Raw genomic sequence first — 21524 nt, 5'->3', positions numbered from 1 at the left:
GGGACCAGATGGCTTCCCAGGTCCCTTCCGGCTCTAAATGAACGATCCTTCCTTCAGACTTGACTTTATTGGTGATTTGAAGGGAAGGCTTTCAGTCTCAGTAAGACTCAAGGCAAGGGCCACTATCTATTCTACATTAATCAGCAGTCTGTAAACATTTTGTGTGTGTCATGGACCCCTTGAGTTGTGTTCTGGTGAAGTCTATGGATTCCCTTGGGCAGTCAGTCTGGTGGAGTCTATAGATCCCCTTGGGCAATCATTCTGGTGAAGTCTATGAACCCCTTCTCAGAATAATGTTTTTAAATGCATAAAACAAAATATATAGATTTATAAAATAAACCAAATATATTGAAGTATAATGAACAGAACATTAAAAAAAAAATTCACAGACCAAAGTTAAGAACCCTTTGATCTACATGAATTCTGTCCTATTGTCTTTCTTCCACTCTCCTCCTCCGGCATTATCTCATCTCTATTGTGTCTTAACCTCTCTATGTGCATGTAAGCTCCATTTTGTACGCTCCTCCAATGCTTGGACCAGTTTTGCTTTTGACTTTGAAGCAAGAGCTCAGTACAGTGTCTAACCCCTGGTAGGTGACTAATAATTGCCTGTTGATTGATTGCTGGGTCGGAGCCGAAGGGGCCTGTTATATCACACACATGCCTGTGAATTATTAGCTGCCCAGCTCTTCAGGCAGGCAAGATGCTGTATCCTCAGGCATACTTAACACTCCCTTATGGGGCAGGATTTTAAATTCAGCCAAACTCTGCCTCAAAACCTTATATGATTTACAGAGAACAGTGTAGAGTGCACTTTACCCTGACAGATGGGTTTAACCTTCAATGATGGGAACTCTTTTCACCACACCCAAACTATACACCCTATAAATAATTCTTTATGTAGTTTGCTGAATTCCCCTTCTCCACCCTCCAGGCACATACACACACACACACACACACACACACACACACTCAATCACACTCATATATATACTTTCACACACTCAGTCTGATACTCACATACTCTCATTATTCATACCCAAACTTATACACAGTCACTGTATATACTGTCAGGATATACACTGTATGTGCTCTCATATACATATACACTCACGCAATATCATATATACACTCTCATACTCATGTACACATATACACGCTCACACACATTCACTCTTGTGACTCTTGTTACACTCTTGTACACATACACATATACTCACACACACACATTCACAGTCACTGTCACATTCACATATACTCACATACTGATACTCATATACGTACTCACACAAACATACGTGTTCACAGTCATGGTTATAACACATACTCTCATACACACATACACTTACACACCGTCATATATACATTTTCATACTCACACTGAAACACACCTCCAGTCATACTCATAGTCACATTTACACATACATGCACATATACTCACATACTCTCTCTCTGTCTCACACACACACACACACACACACACACACACACACACACACACACACACACACACACACACACACACACACCCCTTCCAGACTGCTTTAAGGATGGCAGGCTACCCCCTTAGAAATGTGTTTCACTCACAAGCATTTCTTCCACAGGCCAATAAGGATACAGACTCCCTGATAAAAATGTGCTTTGGAGACAATAAGTAGTTGTCTTGAGATTGCAAACTGAGAACACAGTGATAGACCCAGCAGAGATTTCCCCAATTACACTCCTTTGTCCCCCCCCCTTTTGTGTTTTCAGAGAAGGTGGCCACTGCGCTGACCCCCTTAAAGAATTCAAAGCATGCTCCCCCTCCTCTCTGGGCTTAAGCAGGCCTGGTCATATTGTAACTTGCAATTTAATCATTGACCTAAACTAGGCCGAATTTTTATCTCTGCGGGAGCCCTGCTGGGTTGAAAGATCCAGCTGTGGCAAGCTGAGAGAGAAAACTTGCACTGGAGTATTTGGACCCGCCAGTGACACCACTTCGGCTCTGAGATAAGATGGAAACTTTTTCAAGCTGTTTGAAAATTATTAAAAGGAAAAACTCCCCAGCTCACCCGAGCCAGTCCTGGGCTGCAGATAAGACAGATGCTGGGCCGGAGCATCTGGGGGCTGTAAACGAGGAGGATTATCCAAGCATTACTGATATTACTGTGGAAACCTAGATTATCAGTAATTAAGGTTTTGCAAGTTTTCCCCAGCTGCACAATAGACCCCTCAGTACCTTGGATTCCTGAGCAGGAGTCGGGTTAACTATTAAAAGAAGACAAAAAGCTTTCCAGACCAAACCTGAAGGTTCTTTAAGGAGTACAACATTGCCTCCCATTTGGGGTCTGTCTCTTTAACTCTTTCTTCTTGACAGATCCAATGTTGATAGCCTTGTGTTCATGAAAGATGGTCCCTTTACTTTCATTGTGGTTTTAAATAGTTTGATTGGTAGGCCTCAGACTTAGGATTAAAGATGTTAAAAATCACATTTCACTTTGGGATGATGAAAAAATTACAAAAAAGTATGTCAGGAGAAAAAAATGATTGAAAATTTTAAATATGATAGTTAAAAAAAAAAACCAAACTTCTTTCCCAAAAGAATCTCTTCAATTTTTCATAATTCTGTTATTTACTTATTGTATCTTATACACACACACACACACACACTTTTTTGTTCTGTTTGACAAAAATGACTTGGAGAGATTTGATGGGAATCATAACCTAGGTTTAGAATTTTCTTGTTGTAAGGGATCTATGGAGTCTATTTATTCCAATTTCTTCCTTTAACAGATACCCAGAAAGAAAGCTCCCAAACCCATGAGGTTTAGTGAGTTGATGGAGGCTGTTGAGCAAGTTGGTGATGTCTGGTACTAGAGAACCTAGCTCCTTGATTCTTATTATCTCTTAATGAGATAATGGCAGTTAGTCAACAAGCATTTATTGAGTGCTTACAACAGACACTGTGTTAAGCACTTAGGACATAAAGAAAGAAAAAGTCAACAACCATGGTCCCTGCCCTAAAGAGTTCACATTTAATGAGGGTGACGATATGCAGATAACTATGTTCATTGAAGATATATTCACTATATATGAATGTAGACAGTGTAGAGGGAAGGGAGCATTTTCAAAACCTTATAACTCTATAAATATCAGGTATAATAATCATCATTATTATTCTAGCCTTGTATATTTGTTACTATGGCATGAATTATTAACTGTGCTATGTGGAAGGGCGTTACAGGACATCCTGATTTCCTGAATGGGCTTATATCTAAACAGAAAGCAAAAATTGATTCATGTGGGAGCATCTGAATACATATAAAAATCTTAAGGTATAGGAATCCATCTAACTAGAAATCTTAGTTAGCCAGAATTTTGACATGTTGAATTTTGGCCTATCATGTAAATTCCAATTTAAACACTGTCTCCTCCAGAAAGCCTTTTCTGATTACCTAAGTTACTAATGATCATCTTACCCTTGGGACTTTTATGGCAAGCCATTTGTTTGCTCCTTCTACTTTTTGTGTTCTATATTTTTATATATTGTAGCTATCTATATTATAGATATATTAATAATATAGATAGATAGTAATAAATCTGATTAGCAAGGGTACCCCTGCCTTTCTTGTCATCCAGGCTTACAACCTAGGTGTTATCCTGAGTTCCTTACTCTTTCTCTAACTCCACTCCTATATCCAATCAATTGCCAATGTCATTTGTTCTCTAAAATTTGGATTCAGTCAAAAGGTTGCACTTTAGAATTTAGAAAACCACATGTGACCTTAAGGCAGCAGGTTCCCCACCCCTTGTATAGACCATATATGAATTGTAAATTCCATAAAGTCAGAAATTTTGTCTTAACTAATTTATTTTTCCTACTGACCAACACAGTGCTCTACACACAGTGGGCACTAAACATGTTTGTTAAATTAGCCCTTAGTTTTTATGAAAATGAGCAAGTCTAAAGATCAAAAAAAAAACCAACCCAACCAACCAAACAAACAAACCATCAGAGATTTCATTTAAAATCCCACCTCAAGAATATGTCCTTGTGGTTAGTGCTCAATCACCTGCCTACTTATATTCTTCTATCAAGTTGAGTCAATAAGCATCTATAAAGCTCCTACTATGGGCCAGCCATGTACAAATAAAATATTATATAGAAGAAAAATTAGAGGTAATCTCAGAGGTAAGGCATTAGTATTAAGGGGGATCAGGAAAGACTTGCAGAAGGTGGGATTTAACTTGAGTCTTGAAGAATTTCAGAGAGGTTAGAGATGAAGATAGAGAGTATTCTAGGCATGGGGGACAGCCAGAGAAAAAACTCAGATTTAGAGATGTAGTATCTTATTGGCTCATTGTGGAGGGGAAGAAAGGATAAGAAGGCCTGGAAAGGCAGGAAAGGGCCTGGTCATAAAGGCCTTTAAAGTATACACAGAAAATTTTCTGTTTGATCCTGGGATACTGGAATTTATTGCTTGGGATTTTGATGGGAAGAGTGACATGGTCAGCTTTAGGAAGATTACTTTCAGTAGGTGAGTGGAGGGATGAATTGTAGTGGAAAGACTTGTGGTAGGGAGACCACTCAAAAGGTATAAAGGCCTGCACCAGAGTGGTTGTTGTCTTTCATGCTCAGAGGACCAAAATGATACCACTGTGTTGAGGTCAAGGTACAGTGTGTATACCTTGTGTACCAATGTGTGTGGCTGATCAGACCAGTATGAGTTAAGAAGGTTCTACCACAGGATGGGCACAAGTGGTCCATATGAACATTTGTGGTAGAGATGGCTCTAAATTTACACATCTCATATTTCTTTTGAGCTACTGAAATTCTGCTTTGCTCATAGAATATAGCACCTTCTTTGATGTGGACCTACTATGTTGGATGGTCCTGTGCCAGTGTCTTCCATGTCACTCCTGCATCAGAGTGATATTAGTGTCAATTCAGAGAAGAGGCACATCTGAGAGGCATTGTGAAGGTACAATCAACTGGCATTGGCTACTAATTGGATAAGTGGGTGGAATTAGAGAGGGAGTGAGGAATTGAGATGATACCTGGGCTGTGAACCTGGGTGACAAAGAGGATGGTGGTACCCTTGCTAATAAATAGGGAGGTTAAGGAGAGTGAAAGTTTTTTGGGGGAAAGAGAGCCCTAAAACTGGACAAGGGAAATTCATGCTCAGATCTTGTGGTGTGATATGGTGAAGAGAGCTGGATTTGGACTTGGAGGACTTGGGCTCAAATCCCAGCTCTCTTCCTGTGTTTGTGACTTTGCACATAGCTAACCCCCCTGAACTTCCTCTCTCTCATCTGTAAAATGAAGAGAGTTGATTTATATATTCTCTGAGGTCCCTACCAACTCTAAATCTATGATTCTGACCTGAGTAATTCTGAGCAGGCCACTTAACCTCCCCAGGCTTCTGTTTCTTCAACTGTAAACTGAGAGTATTGGATTAGATGCCCTCTTAGGTCCTGTCCAGCACTAATTCTATGATCATATGATCCTGTGACCCTAAGCCATTGAAAGCCACCAAGCAAATCTACCTTTGGTGTGGAAGTTGGCCTACATTTGCTAAGGAAGCAAAGAGAATTCATGTATTAGAAGAAGGTTCTTTCTGTTTTGTCTTTTAACAGTAAGCACTGAACATAACAAAGGCCACACACAGTAAATGTTTGAGTTGCAACACAAGGGGTGTTAGTTAACCTCCATCTACTTTGAAGTCTTCTGTGGTGAATTGCTTTATTACTGTACATAATATTTGTGATTTGGGCTTTCAAACCATGTATTTTCATTCTGCATTTCATGATGCTTTTATGTGCATTCCCATTTCATTTCTTCAATCTGTTATGAAAACCTGCTAATGAAAGCAGGAAAGTAGCATGTTTATTAAATGGAAAAGAAAAAATCTTTAAAGAGAGAAAAATATTGTAAACCTGAGGTCCAAGTACTATAGACTATTCATAAAGAACTAATGAATTATATCAAGCATACCAAATCAATGCTCTTTTTTTGTTCCTTTCAGAGTATAAGAGGAGTGGGCAGAGGAGAATTTTGGCGATGTAATTTGTTCCAGGCCTGAGCAGAGCATATTTGTGTCTCATGAAATTTTACTAGAAAAATGTAATTCAAATTGGCTTGGAGATGAGACCTATCAAATAGATTGAAAACTGGATTAGAAACCAAGGCTAATGAAAAATTGCAATGTGTACCAAGTGAGAGGAAAAGTGTCCAAAAGATTGCTGTAAAGTCTCACAGAGAAGGTAAACAGCCTATTAATTAGAGGAGCAGATGGTGCTAAATTGAAAGATGTTTCAGATTCCAAGGACAAAAAAAAAATTAAAAACAAGGAACCCACTATATCAGTCAGAAACCCTAGCAGAAAATCAATGACATGAAAAAATAAGATATGCAGGTAGTCCTAGGAAGAAGCAACATTTGGAAAGATTTTGGGCAGAATAGAAACTTGGAACAATGGTGGGACAGTTAGGGACTTGCTTCAAAAGACATCATGTTATATTGTGTGCTTACTAGACTTGCCATGAGACAGACCTGTATTCAAATTCCACCTCTAACAGTTACTAGATTTGTGACCATAAGCATGTTTTTTAAACCTCTCTGAGCTTCTGTTTCCTTTCAGTCAAATGAAGAGGATATCCATAGCCTCGACCTCATAGTATTATTGTGAAACTTGAATGTGCTAACATATGTCAAATAATTTGTAAATCTTAAAGTATTCTGTAAATAATTGATGCTAAAATGAATTCAAGGTTAGGAAAATAAAGAATTCGCAGATTAATATACCTTTACATATTGTTCTAATGTTATTTTAATTACACATGGTTACTGTTGGTTAATTTGATTTTTTATTATAATTTTTTTTAAATTCTAAAATAAGTACTTCATCCTTGCATCAGTCCTTCCAAATGTTCATGTTACACACTTTTCTATCTTTCTCTTGGTTCCTGTAATTGTGCTGAAAATTTTACAATCAGTTCCAGTCTGTTCATCAAGAATACTTGAAAGACCTCTATCTACTAAAAGTTCATTTTTTTCTCTTTAGTATTCTACTCCGTTTTTCAGGGCAATTTATTCTTAGTGGTAATCTTTTATCTTTTGCCATATTCCAAGACTGACTCTCCTTTAACGTAATACTTTCTTAGTCTTGTATAATGCTGACTGTGGTCCTTGGTACTTGATTTCTTTTATTATGGCTGCCTATAATCTTTAGTTTTTCGTTGACCTGCAGGTCATAGATTTTGGCTGTGGCATGATAAATGTTTGCATTTTGGTGTTTCTTAAAGGAGGTGAGTAGGGGATTCTTTGTATTTTCATGTTGCCTTCAGGTTCTGACAGATATGGGTAGATTTTGCTTTTGATTTCTTGAAAGACTTTGGGAAGGAGTCACAATTTTTAGGCAGTACAATGATTCCCAGATTATCTCCTTAGCTTGTTTTCCAAGTTAATAGTTGTGTATATGCCTTGAACAATCCTCCCCTCTCCCACAATCATTTGGTTCAGTTTTAATATTTCTCAATGTTTTATGGAGTTATATTGCTTTCGGTTTTTCCCATCTTTAATTTTTAGGGAGTCCAATTCTTGGGTTGTTTTTTTCTGTATCCTGATGAAGTCATTCCTCTACTCAATAAATTTCATTGTCTACCTATCACTGACAGGATCAAATATAAAAATTCCCCATTTGGCACTCAAAGCCCTTTATAACCTGTTGTCCCCTACTCCCACCTTTCAGTCTTCTTACACCTTGTATCTCTTCACCACCACCTATCTTTGATCCTGTGACACTGACCTCCTTGATCTTTGTCAACAAGACACTACCTCTCCACTCCAGTCCCCTCTACTGGCTCTCCCCATGCATGTAAAACTCTACTTTTTCATCTCTACCTCCTGACTTCCCTGAATTCTTTTAAGTCCTAGTTAAAATCCCACCTTCTTCAGGAAACCTTTCCTAATCCATTTAGTCCTTGCTCCTCTTGATTATTTTCTGTTTATCCAGTAGATAACTTGGTTGTACATAATTATTTGTGAGCTGTTTCTCTCATTAGATTGTGAGACCTTCTAGGGTAATGCCTGTCTTGTTTTCTTTGTTCCCTCAGCAGAATACCAGCAGGCACTTAGCAGATGTTTACTGACTAACTGAATGACCTCCTGGAATTCCCATTTCTTCTCATTCCTGTTCTTCCTCTCTCTCATTTCATTTGCCATTATGCCTTATGTCTCTTCCTTTATTTCTTCCCAGTGTTCTTCTTGTCATTTTCTCTGAGACTCTACTTCAGCTTATGGAGTTCTTTCTTCTGGCTTTCCCTCTTGGGCTTCTCTCAATCCATAGTGTTTCTTCATTGTGTTTTAGCATTTTCCTTTGTTTCTCCTAACTCATTGGGACTTTGCACCCGAGTTAGACCTCTGCTCCTTCCAGTACTCTTGATTGGTGTGGGCAGGATGCATGTAGTGCTGGGGATAGTCGCTTTGCCTAGTCACCATCCTTTGCATGAAGTACTAGGTTTCAGTTCAATATCCTGGTTACTCAAGCTAGGTTTTAACCTCAACCCCTTCTCTATCTCTACCTACTTGAACAGTCTCAAACTTGGGATTGACTCCATCTCTTGCTGTGACCTTGACGGACCCCAATCAGATGTTGCCAATTGTTCTGGTGGAAGGATGCCTAAAAGACCTGTGTATTTTTCTTTCCGTTAGGCTGCCCTGACCCTTTGTTGAGGGAAGACTCTTGCTGTGGTCTGGGCTTAAGCTGCCAGGGGACTGTGTTACTAAGATGTTGGCTTGGTCCTGTCTCCTTTTGTGATTTGTATATGGGCTGACTGGGTGCTGTTCTGACTTTGCCTCTTGCTGGTACTCTAGCATAGACTGCCTGGACCCTGTGCTGGATGCTGATCTAGCATCTCCTGTTGTGGCTTGGGTGGGGTTGCTTGGGCACTGGTCTGGCTCTGTCTCCTGTTGTTTTTGGGCAGCATTGTACCTTCCGTCTGTTCCTGGCTTGTTTTCACTCAGAGGCTCCAAAGGTTTCTGGCAGTCTTCTTGTACAATCCTGGACTTGATCAAGGAATTTAGAGCCATATATCTTTCCTTATGGGGCATTTTTTAGCACTTTACTGGGGGTGTTTGTGAGGAAGTTGGGTTCTTGTAGGCCTTAACAAGCTACGATCTTAGCCAGAAGTTCCCTTATGGACATTTTCACAGGAAGAAGCAACTGATTAAAGTAAATTCAACCAACATTAATTAACTCTCTCCTCTGTGTAAAACACTATGCCCTCTAGTCACTGGTGATGCAAAGACAAATGTGAAACAGTCCCTTACCTCATGAAGTTTATATTCTTCTGGAATGTATGAAGGAAAAGGGACTGAACCAGATACATAATAAGAGCTACATATTGAAGGTGAATATGCTATCAGAATAATACAGGTAATTGAGGCAATTTAGCTTGAAAATTCAGGCTGACATTACCTGAATTATTTGCTTAACAAGGGTTCTCAAGTGGGATGAATTTCTGGTCAGAGAGAATGACATGGGAAATTTTGAATTTTGCTCAGTAATTATCACAATTCTCTCTCTCTTTTTAAACTTTAGAAAGACAGGTGACATCTCTCTAGGCTGATTCATTGACTGCACAATCTGTTGTATTGACTGACTGTTTCTTAGAACTGGTTGTTAAGATGATGGAAATAACCAGGACATTCATGGGGGTCGATAAACTCAGTTACTTAGCAAGTGATGACAAAGAGGACAAGTTCACTGATTGGATCCTTTGTACAGGAGAAAACATATGCTGCTGTTATCTTGGAGAATTCTAGCCCATAACTGCATGGTGTTGGATCCAAGGGGGGATACTAAGATTTAACAGCTCTCCCCAACCTATTCTACTATACTATTAAAAAAAAATAAAAACACTCAAGGTGGATGTTTTATTTCAATTTTGCATATGAAGGCTGACACAACCTTAGTCAAAGAGTGTGCTTGAAGAGTACCTGACAAACCTCATCTCTTTAGGATCATGGAGCATTAGAGCCAGAAGGTATCTATGAGATCATCTAACTCTGAACCTTCTGCTGTATAGCCTGTATGGTTTTCCCTTTTATTTAAGGTTTGTTCTTTAATGATAAATGTATTAGGGTGCTTACTGTGTGCTAGACACTTTACTCTGAGATATAATAGCCTAGGCAAATGGTATAACAGGTATAGTGGAAAGAACCTTGACGTTGAGATTGGAAAACCTTAGTAAAGATCCTGACTTTGTCATTTGTTAGTTGTGCAGCCTTAGGAAAGTAATTTTACCGCTTTGGACCCCAACTTCTCTTAATTCCGTTGCTTTCCCTCTTTTAATTACTTCGTATTTATTCTGTTATAGCTTGCTTTGAGTAGATTTGCTTTCGTGTTGTTCTTTGCTTTGAATTGTAGGCTCCTTGAGGCCCCTTTTTGTGTCTCTGGTGCTTAGCATGGTGTCTGACATGTAGTAGGAACTTAATAAATGTTTACTGAATCAACGAATGAATCAATCAATCAATCTGGAACATAGTCTCATATTCCTCATAGAAGGAGACTGCTAGTCTAGAGGATTCCTTTCAATACTAAATACTAGAACTTAAATTTTATCTATTCTTCTATGGAAGATAATACAATTGAACAAACAACTATGATAAAAAATGGAAGTAGTAAAAGTGGTGTAAACCTAGTTTTGTGTGATGTAAGAATTAATAATATAATAGCTAGCATTTATACAGTACTTCAAGACTTATAATGCACTTTTCACAAATCTTATCCTTTTTTATCCTCACAATAATCTTGGGAAGTAAGTACTATTATTATCCCCATCTTACAGATGAGGCAAACAGATGTTAAAGGACTTACTCAGGGTCACGGAGGTGGCGAGTGTCTATGACAGTTAGGTCAATCTTCTGACTCCTGGTTATGTTTTCTATCTATTGCCCTAAATAGCTGGTGGTGAAGGAAGGAAAGAGACGATCTGACTGGAGATTGAGAAGAGTATCAAAGAATTTACTAATCCATCAGTTACCCACAGTAGGGCAAAGAGCAACAGGAATGATAATGGACCGAGGATATCACATGTGGCAGCACAGCCCAGTATGGAGAATTTTGCAATCATTGGCAGAGTGTACAATATTTGCCATTGTTGAGTAAAGCTTATATGGTGCTTTAAGAGTCACAAAACGCTTTGTACAAATATTTGATCTTTACAACAACCCTGGGAGGTGGGTGTCATTATTTCTTTTAGAAGTTCAAGGATCTCAAGAAAAACCGCTCCTCCATCCCAGTTGTCTGAAAGAATGAAATGTTCAGTTTTAAAAAATAGAATGAGACCTTCAGTGTAAAGGCAAAGAAGAAAACAGAATCCCAAGTGGCTGAGGGGAATCTAGATATATATCAGTCACCCAGGTTTGCAGATTTGCCCCTTGACTCTCATGCTCTTCCACTTAGCCCAATTCCAATGCCAATCTGCTACTAGGCTCCTGTTGACTTCACCTCTTCAACATCTCTCCCCTGTTCTTTACTCAGACAACAACCACCCTGATTCAGACACTACTGACCTGTTTTCTAGACCAGTCATCTCTAAACTTCTTTGATCACAAACCATTATTGGTGAAAAATGTTAACCGCTTACCCCAAATATTTTTATATTAACTCAATAAATATTAGTAAAATAATAGTAATATGCTATTATAATAATTATGAACATTAAGAACTTGCAAAAGAATACAAATTTAAAAAATAAGATAAAGATGGAATAATATTTTATCCTAGAGTCAATAGGAGATGACTGGAATTTACTGAGTAGGAAAGCAACATGACCAAATTTAAAATTTATGAAAATCACTTTGGCAGCTATGTGGAAGTTAGATTTTTGAAGTTTACTATAGGACTCTTTGGACAGAAGAAGAAACAGATGAGAAATTCTGGAAATATCACAGGCTTGGCTCGAAGCCATGATAAAACAGCAATGAGTGACTTCAATTATCTAGAGATTGGTTGGTACTCTCTTTGTGCCAAAAGTAGAATAGTTAATAACTTCATGCCTAGCCTTAGTAATAATTTCTTCCTTCCCAAGGTAGAGGAACCAACAAAGAAAATTTCTATTTTGGATCTGATTCTTACAAAGAGGAAAGTAATGGTTGTTAGAGTATAAAAAGATGGGGAAACTTAGGGGAAGGAACTGACCACTCTCTCCTAGAGTTTGGGATTGAGGGGATTAAAGCTGGGTATAGTTTGACATGGACCTTAGAATATGGGATGGATGGGATCTTATGGACTAAAATTCTATAGTGAGGTCAGTTTAGAAGAAGGTGGGATAAACTCTCAAGAATTAAATTCTAAAGAAACAAAAAGAAACGGTTCCACTGAGAAAAAAGATGAGTGTTGTCTCAAGAGATTAATAGACATGCATATTAAACCCGATAAATGAATTATTTTTTAAAAAAAGATACACAAAGGACTGGACATGTTTCCCAGTGGATACGGAACTGATGTCCAAGTCAGGAAGATTTGGGGTCTAGTATTGACTCTTTTGCACACTGGCTGTGTGAGACTGATCAGATCACTTTCAGTGCCACAGTGAACTCTCAAAGACTATTAGTTGCATAACATGGGGCCAATTTGCATTGGTAGAAGAAATTTCAGAATGAGAGTCCCCTACACTGATGAAATCAGAGGTCCAATTAAAACAAACAACCAACGAAACAAAAAACTGTAGAGATGATGGAAGCAAGCTCAAGAAACAGAGGACCAATGTACAAGCGAGGCACAGATCTGTAAACATGACCAACAAATGAGCTGAGACTTGCAAGGAAAGCTAAGACCAGCCAAAGGGGTTTGTTTTGTTGAACCACATTGAAAGAAAGGGCAAGATCAAAGAAGGTAAAGAACTGCTTCCTAGGGTAGATGGATGATGAAAATTGACAAGAGAAAGATGGCAGAGATACTGTATTTTTGTTTCTATTTTCTTTGCCCAAAAATATGACTTTTGGGCTGGAAGGGAGAGAGCTAAAGGGGCTGACAGGGAGATGATTCCCAAAATAAGTAAGGAGATAGAGCACACCTCTTCTGTCCTTGTTGAAGTTAAGTCACTTGGCTCAGTTCCTGAAGTTCTAAAATAACTGGCAAATGTGATTGCTCGGTCACTGTCAGGGATATTTGTCAGGGACATTTTTCTTCTCCCTCTCCCCTTATCCTTTTTAAAACTGGTCTTAATCTATGATAGAAAATGCTATTTTGGGAGTTTCATCAACAAGGAATAACTAGTGGCAGAATAGAGATGAAGGGAACCTTGAAAAGAAGTGATGGTTGCATTTTTGGAACTTGTGGTTGTGAGGAGAGGAAAGACATGCAGAGTCCAACAGCCCGGCTTGATTTTTAGAAAGTAGATTTCAAACTGTTTGAAGAAATGATGGAACATTGATTATGAAGGACAGGAGGAAGAACTACTGAACTCTGTTTTTCTTTGCTAAAGAGAATAGTCTCTGAATTGGAAAGAATGGAATAAACATAACTAATAGAGAGTTGAAACTCAAGCTAAGTAGAGATAGGGAGAGAGTACCTGAATGCCCTGGACGACTTCATGTTTTCAGACCTGGACAAATAAATTGCTGGAGTCTTGAAAAAACTGGCAGATGTGACTGCTGAACCAATGCTCTTGTTCACTGAAAAATCATGGAAAACGAGAGGGATTCTGCCAAAGTGAAAAAGGACAAATGTCATAATTTTCAGGAAAGAGAAAAAAATGAAATATATAAACTATACATAAATGAGCTAGCTTGACTTGGATTACTAGTAACATTCTAGAACTTGTTACTAAAGGGATAGTGAGAGGACATCTAGAAAAGGAAACCAGAATGGCTTTATGGAAAATAAGTTACACTAGATGAAGCTCATTTGGTTTTCTATCTATCTATCATTTATCTATCACCTATCTTTCTTTTTTTGACAAGGTTGTTGTACTGGTATATTAGGAGAATGTTGTAGACAGACTGCTTAGATTTTAACAAAGAATTTGACAAATTCTCTCATGCTATTCTTGTGGAAAAGATAGAGAGATAGATAGGGACTAGATAATAGTAGAGTTAATTGAGTTTGGACCTGTTTGGGTCCAGGAAAGTAGTCATTAACAGACTGACTTCAATTTGGAAAGAGATCTTCAATGGAATCCTTGTTTCATCTATTCAAGTTTGTCTCTTTATTTCACCTTTTCCTATTATTTGAAACTAATTATTTCAATTGTGATGAGAGTAAACTTCTTGTTTTTCTCTCACCTCCTCTCTTTTTCCCTCCATTGAAAAGTCTTTTGCTTGCCTCTTTTATGAGAGATAATTTGCCCCATTTCATTTCTCCCTTTCTCCTCCCAATATATTTCTCTCTCATTGCTTAATTTCATTTTTTAAAGATATGATCCCATCCTATTCAATTCACTCTGTGCTCTCTGTCTCTGTGACTATGTGCGTGTGTGTACGTGTATGTGTAATCCCTCCAACTACCCAGATACTGAAAAGTTTCAAGAGTTACAAATATTGTCTTTCCATGTACAAATGTAAACAGTTCAACTTTAGTAAGTCCCTTATGACTTCTCTTTGCTGTTTACTTTTTCATGTTTCTCTTCATTATTGTGTTTGAAAGTCAAATTTTCTTTTCAGCTTTGGTCTTTTCATCAAGAATGCTTGAAAGTCCTCAATTTCGTTGAAAGACCATTTTTTTCCCCTGAAGTATTATACTCAGTTTTGCTGGGTAAGTGATTTGTGGTTTTAGTCCTAGTTCCTTTGACTTCTGGAATATCCTATTCCACACCCTTTGATCCCTTAACGTAGAAGCTGCTAGATATTGTGTTATCCTGATTGTATTTCCACAGTACTTGAATTGTTTCTTTCTAGCTGCATGCAATATTTTCTCCTTAACCAGGGAACTCTGGAATTTGGCCACAATGTTCCTAGAAGTTTCTCTTTTTGGATCTCCTTCAGGCAGTGATCGGTGGATTCTTTCAATATTTATTTTGCCCCCTGGTTCTACAATCTCAGGGCAGTTTTCCTTGATAATTTCATGAAAGATGATGTCTAGGCTCTTTTTTTGATCATGGCTTTCAGGTAGTCCCATAATTTTTTTAAATTGTCTCTCCTGGCTCTATTTTCCAGGTCAGTGGTTTTTCCAATGAGATATTTCACATTATCTTCCATTTTTTCATTCTTTTGGTTTTGTTTTGTGATTTCTTGGTTTCTCATGAAGTCATTAGCCTCCATCTGTTCCATTCTGATTTTGAAAGAACTATTTTCTTCAGTGAGCTTTTGGAGCTTCTTTTCCATTTGGCTAATTCTGCTTTTGAAAGCATTCTTCTCCTCATTGGCTTTTTGAACCTCTTTTGCCAATTGAGTTAGCCTATTTTTCAAGGTGTTATTTTCTTCAGCATTTTTTGGGTCTCCTTTAGCAAGGTGTTGACCTGCTTTTCATGCTTTTCTTGCATCTTTTTCATTTCTCTTCCCAGTTTTTCCTCCACCTCTCCAACTTGATTTTCAAAATCCTTTTTGAGCTCTTCCATGGCCTGAGCCCATTGGAATATTTATTTTGGATTTTTGGGATACAGAAGCCTTGACGTTTATGTCTTTCCCTGATGGTAAGCATTGTTCTTCCTCATCCAAAAGGATGGGAGGAGATACCTGTTCACCAAGAAAGTAGCCTTCTATGGTCTTATTTTTTTCCCTTTTCTGGGCATTTTCCCAGACAGTGACTTGACTTCTGAGTTTCCTTTCCACACCCATCTCACCTCCAGTTCTGCCCATCTGGTGCTTGGGGTCTGAGATTCAAATGCTTCTTCCCAGCCTCAGGGCTTTGGGCAGGGGCGGGGCTACTATTCAATGTGAGATTAAGTTCAGGTGCTCAGGTAGGGGCAGGGCTGCCACACAGGGTTCAGTTCCCTCAGGGAGTTTATGCAGAGACCTTCAACAATGGATCTGAGCTCCTGCCTGCTTTGGGAGCCCTTGTCTGCTGCTGCCTCTGCTGTTGCCTCCCGAGGATGTCTGAGTTATGGAGACACCCCGCTCCCCTCTTGGTGAACTGAAAAGCCCCTCTCACTGACCTTTGGCACCTGTGGGTGGAGGGACCTGCGCAGCTGCTGGAGATTCTGTCCCTGAAGCCTGCTGGGATCTGCTCGTCTCGGCGCTGGGCGGCCAAGGCAGGGCTGGGCTCTGCTCCGGGTCCGGGGCTTGACAGACCTTTCACGTTCATTCTTCAGGACTCTTTGAAACAGAAATCTCCTCCACTCCATTGTTGTGTGGCTTCTGCTGCTCCAGAATGTGTTGGGAGTTCTTCTTTACAGGTATTTTATGGGCTATGAGTTTGGAGCTAGCATATGTATATCTTTCTACTCCGCCATCTTGGCTCCTCCCCTCAATGTGCTTAATCTTTTTAAATTTTCTCTCTCTCTCTTTTTTTGTTAAAGTAGATGAATGTATTGTCAAAAACATTTGGAGACCACTGCATTAGTAAACAGCCTTAATGAGTTGCTGGGGCCAAAAAAGTAGAGTTCATTATCTAGTTTCTACCCTTTGATGACAAGCTTCTCTGATTTTATTGAGACTGGTCCTCTGATAACAGACATATAGGCTATCACCAAGCATATAGTAGAAGCCTTTTCTCCTTGGATAGATCTACCATGGGCCATAACTGGAGAACTCAAGGGGACCTCTATACCTCAATGAAACTTTAATGAAAATTATTTAACCTACAAAGTATAACTTTAACAATGAAGCAACATTAGAGTAAGCCCACTCACATGCTACCATTTTGACCCTAACCATTTCATTAATGTTTCACAGAATTATAGAATATCTGAATTGGGAAATACATCTAAACTTTATCTAGTCCCACCCCTTCATTTTATAGATGAAGAAACTGAAGTAACTTGCCCTGCCACATAACTTGTTGATAGAACTTTCTTTTATTCTATCTCCCCATAATATTCAATGCTCTTAGGGCTGTCTTTGAGTCTACAAATATTGTTTAAACATTCATCATGAGAAAGAAGTCATCAGAACAATACATTCCTTGAAAAATTTTTCATACTTTGAGGACAGTGTATGGCACAGTGGGGTGAGTACTGGACCTAGAACAAGGAACCTTGGTTTCTTATTGTGCATCTACACACTAATTCATTCCATAACCTCCCACTTCCCTGGACCTTGGAGTCCTTCTCTGCAAAATAAGAGGGTTGGACTAGATCAAACATTTTTAATCTGAGGTCCATAGATAGATGGAGAATCCATAAATTTCACTAATATCTAACTGAAATTTGTAATTCCTGCTATTATTGAAAAATTTCCTCCCTATAGAAGGAATCTATAGGTTTGCCAGACTGTCCGCTTAGGGGCTATGATGCCCTTAGGTGAAGAACTCCTGAGTTAAATGATTTCTGAGGTCCTTTTTTCCTCCAATAGATAGCTCCATGGTTTGGGTCAGGCAAATAGCTCATATAGCCTGGCCCCATATTGGGCTCTAGTAGCTACTGATGAAGAATACTCCTCCTAGTAACTGACAGTTACTAGGGGAAATGGGGTTAATGGGGAAAGCAGAGGGATAGTAGTGTTGTTGCCAGTTACTATGGAGATTGGATACCCTCACCTCCTTTTATTCCCTCCTGCTGTTTGAGTCAACTCAGTCCAAAGGTTTCAGTACAGATTTCAATCACTTTCTGGGTTAGGGCAACCCTAGGCTCTGGACTGTTCTTTTTAATTACTTTGGTAACTCTCAAAGAGAAAGCCTGGGGTATTAGGAACAGAAACAAATTAGGAATCAAAGTCTGCATGTGTTTGAGTCCTGGCTTTGCCAACAAGTAATAGTGGGTAAATAACTTAACCTCCTCTGTACTCTTCTGCAAAATAAGTCTACAGAGAAGAACCTACAAACACCCAGCCTTTAAGGTTGACAAAGCATTTTGCTCATAACAACTTGTGAGGTGCTTTGTGTTACTTCCTCCCTGTTCATATTCTAAGGTAGGGAACTGAAGTCTGAGAAAAGAAATTGACTTTTCCCAAATCCACACAGTAAATTAGAGTGGAAATTAGAATACCTCAATTTTCCCAAGTCAAAGCCCAAAGTTCTTTCTACTAAACTACCCTGCTTTCTAACTATTTTGCCTTATTGATCTTATGAGTTGGTCTGATTGATTTGACCCTTTCAATTCTCAGAAGTGGTTGAGAACTCCCCAAAGAGCTTTTGTATCTACATACATTTACCAAGACATTAAAACACTTAGTATTATTATGAAAATAATTTTGATCTCAGAGACCCCCCCCCCAAAATGTCTCAGAGACTGCTCTAGGTACCTGGACTCCATTTGGAGAAGAACTAATATAGGCCAATCCTTTCTTCTTTCCTCCTTCCTTGTCCTTTAGTTAAGGGCTAAGCACTATGCTAAGTATTGAGGAATTCTTTAAAAAAAAAAGTTCCTGACTTTAAGGAGCTACCATTTTAATAGGGGATACATATGTAAATAGCTAGGCACATACATAATAAACACAAAAAGTCATCAGAGGTCATCCAGGCACTGGCAGCTGGGGGACTGGGAAAGACCTGCAGAAGGTAGGATTTGAATTGAATTTTGAAGAAAGCGAGGGTAACTAGGCTTCAGAGGTGAAAAGCATTCCAGGAATGGAGGTGGGAGCGGGTGGCAGAGATAGAGTTTCTTGTACAAGAAATCATAAGTAGGCTAATGTAATTGAATTTTGGAGGACATCAAGGTGGGAGAGTAAAGTGTAAAATGCCTAGAAAGACAGGAAAGGGCTGAGTTGTGAATGGCTTTAAATGTTAAACAGATGCATCTTACAGAGAGCAGAGAGCTGGAGTTGATTAAGGGGTGACATGACATTCCTAAATTTTAGGAAAAACACTTTGGCAGCTGAGTGAAGAACTGATTGGAATGGGGTAAGATTTTAGACATTAGATCAGTGAGAAGGCTTTTGCAATAGTTTAGGCTGAGAGGTTATGAAAATGTGAAATAGGATGGTACGATATGTGAGTGGTGAGAAAGATTCAAAAAAGACATATTGTGAAAACAGAAATGACAAAACCTTGCAACCAATTGGATATATAAAAGGTGTAACACAATAAATAATCAGAAGATGGGCCAGAGGTTGGGAGCTTAGGATCCTAAGAGGATAGCAGTGCCCTCAACAATAATAGGCAAAGCAGGGGCAGCTAGTTCGTACAGTGGATGGAGTACTGGCCTTGAAGTCAGGAGAATCTGAGCTCAAATCTGCCTTCAGACACTTGATATTTATTAGCTGTGGGACCCTGGGCAAGTCATTTAACCCTGACTGCCTCACTAAAACAATAACAACCACAAAAACCAATCATAGGAAAGTTAGGAAGTATTGGGGAAAGTTCTGTTTTAGACATATTGAGTTTGAGTTGAGGGTCATCCAATTCAAGATGGTGAAAAGTCAGTGGATGATGCAGGACTGTGGTGGGAGAGAGATAAGGGGAAGATATGTAGATTTGGGAATCATCTGCATAGAGATGATCATTGAACCATGAAGGAAAGGGGTGATGAGATCACCAAGCAAGATAGTGTAGAGGGAAAAGAGAAGATCCAGAATAAATCCTTGGGGGTACTATCAGAGTTAGAGGACATGGCATGGACAAAATGAGCAAAGGAAACTGAGAGGGGGTGACCAGACAGATAGAATGAGAAGTATGAAAGATGAAGATTAGGAAACCTAGAGAGGAGAGGATTTCCAGGAAGAGAAGCTGATCAACAGTATGGAATGCTGCAAGAATGGATGATTTGGTCAAGAGGGAAGGTATAGAGAAGAGTCTTTGGTGATTAAGAGATCACTGGTTACCTTTGAAAGAGTATTTTTAGTTGAATGATGAGATTGGAAGTCAGTTTGTAGAGGGTTTAGTGAAGAATTTAGGAAACTTAGTTTGCTAAGTGTAAGAACTTAGTATTCCTACTTAGTGTAGATGGTTTTCTCATGAAGTTAGCTGGGAAGAATGGAGATATGACAATAGATATTGGAGATGTTAGGATAAAGTGAAGGGTTTTTTTTAAGGGTCAGGAGGCATTTGTAGGCATCAGAGACAGAACTACTAGATAGGGTGAAATTGAAGATAAGAGAGAGAATGAAGATGATAAAGGGAACAATCTGCTGGGGAAGATTGAGAGGATGGAATTAAGAGTGCATAAAGCTAAAGCAAAAAATTTGTTTTGCTTGGTTCTTAATATTTGTTACAAGAGAATTGTTGTTTTTTCCTTTTTTCAATAATGTAGTGGGAGAAAAAATAAATTTTTACTAGCTAAAAAAATTGAAAAATAAAAGTTAAAAGGGTATATGCAGAGAAATTTATGACCAAACAAGAGATAGAGAACAATCAGAAGAGCAAAATGGATCATTCTGATTACATTAAATTGAAAAATTTTTGTACAAACAAACCCAATGCAACCAAGATTAGGAGGGAAGCAGAAAACTGGGAATTTTTATAACTAGGGTCTATGATAAAGGCCTTATTTCTAAATATATATAGAGAACTGAGTCAAATGTACAAGAATACAAGTCATTCCCCAATTGATAAATGGTAAAAGGATATGAACAAGCAATTTTCAGAGGAAGAAATTAAAATACTCTAAAAAGTGCTCTAAATCACTGTTTACTAGAGAGATGCAAATCAAAAGAGCTCTGAGGTACCATATGACACCTCTCAGATTTGCTAACATGACAAAACAGGAAGATGATAAATGTTGAAGAAGATGTGGCAGAGTTAGAACACTAATTCATTGTTGGTGGAGCCTGTGAGCTGATCCAACCATTCCGGAGAGCAATTTAGAACTATTTCCAAAGGGCTACAAAAATGTGCAAACTCTTTGACCGAGCAATATTGCTTCTAGGGCTGTATCCCAAAGACATAAAAAAATGGGAAAAGGTCTCACATATACAAAAATATTTATAGCAGCTCTTTTTGTAGTAGCTAAGAAATGGAAATTGAGGGAATACCTATCAATTGGGGAATGGCTGAACAAGTTGTGGTATGTGAATATAATGGAATACTATTGTGCTTTAAGAAAGGATGAACAGTTGGACTTCAGAAAAACCTGGAAAGACTTATATGAACTGATGCTGAGTAAAATGTGCAGAACCAGGAGAACATTATACACAGTAGCAGCCACAATGTGCAAGCACTGTTTCTGATAGACTTAACCCTTCACAGCAATTCAAGGATCTAAAACATTCCTAGAGGACTCGAGGCAAAATGTCATCTACATCCAGAGGAAAACCTATGAAATCAGAATGCAGAATGAAGCGGACTATTTTCTCTTGTGTTATGTTTTGTTTTGTTTTTTTCTCACGGTTTCTTGCATTTGTTTTAATTCTTCTATGCAGCATAACTAATGTGAAAATGTGTTTAATAAGAATGTATGTGTAGAACCCATATAAAATTTCATGTTGTCTCAGGGAGGGAGGGGAAAGGGAGGGAGAGAAAATTTAAAACTTATGGAAGTGATTGTTGAAAATTGAAAACAAATTA

The sequence above is a fragment of the Notamacropus eugenii genome, chromosome 1, assembly GCF_028372415.1.
Source record: "Notamacropus eugenii isolate mMacEug1 chromosome 1, mMacEug1.pri_v2, whole genome shotgun sequence".
NCBI classification, from domain to species: Eukaryota; Metazoa; Chordata; class Mammalia; order Diprotodontia; family Macropodidae; genus Notamacropus; species Notamacropus eugenii.
The sequence above is the reverse complement of the archived record's forward strand: the minus strand, read 5'-3'. Positions refer to the sequence as shown.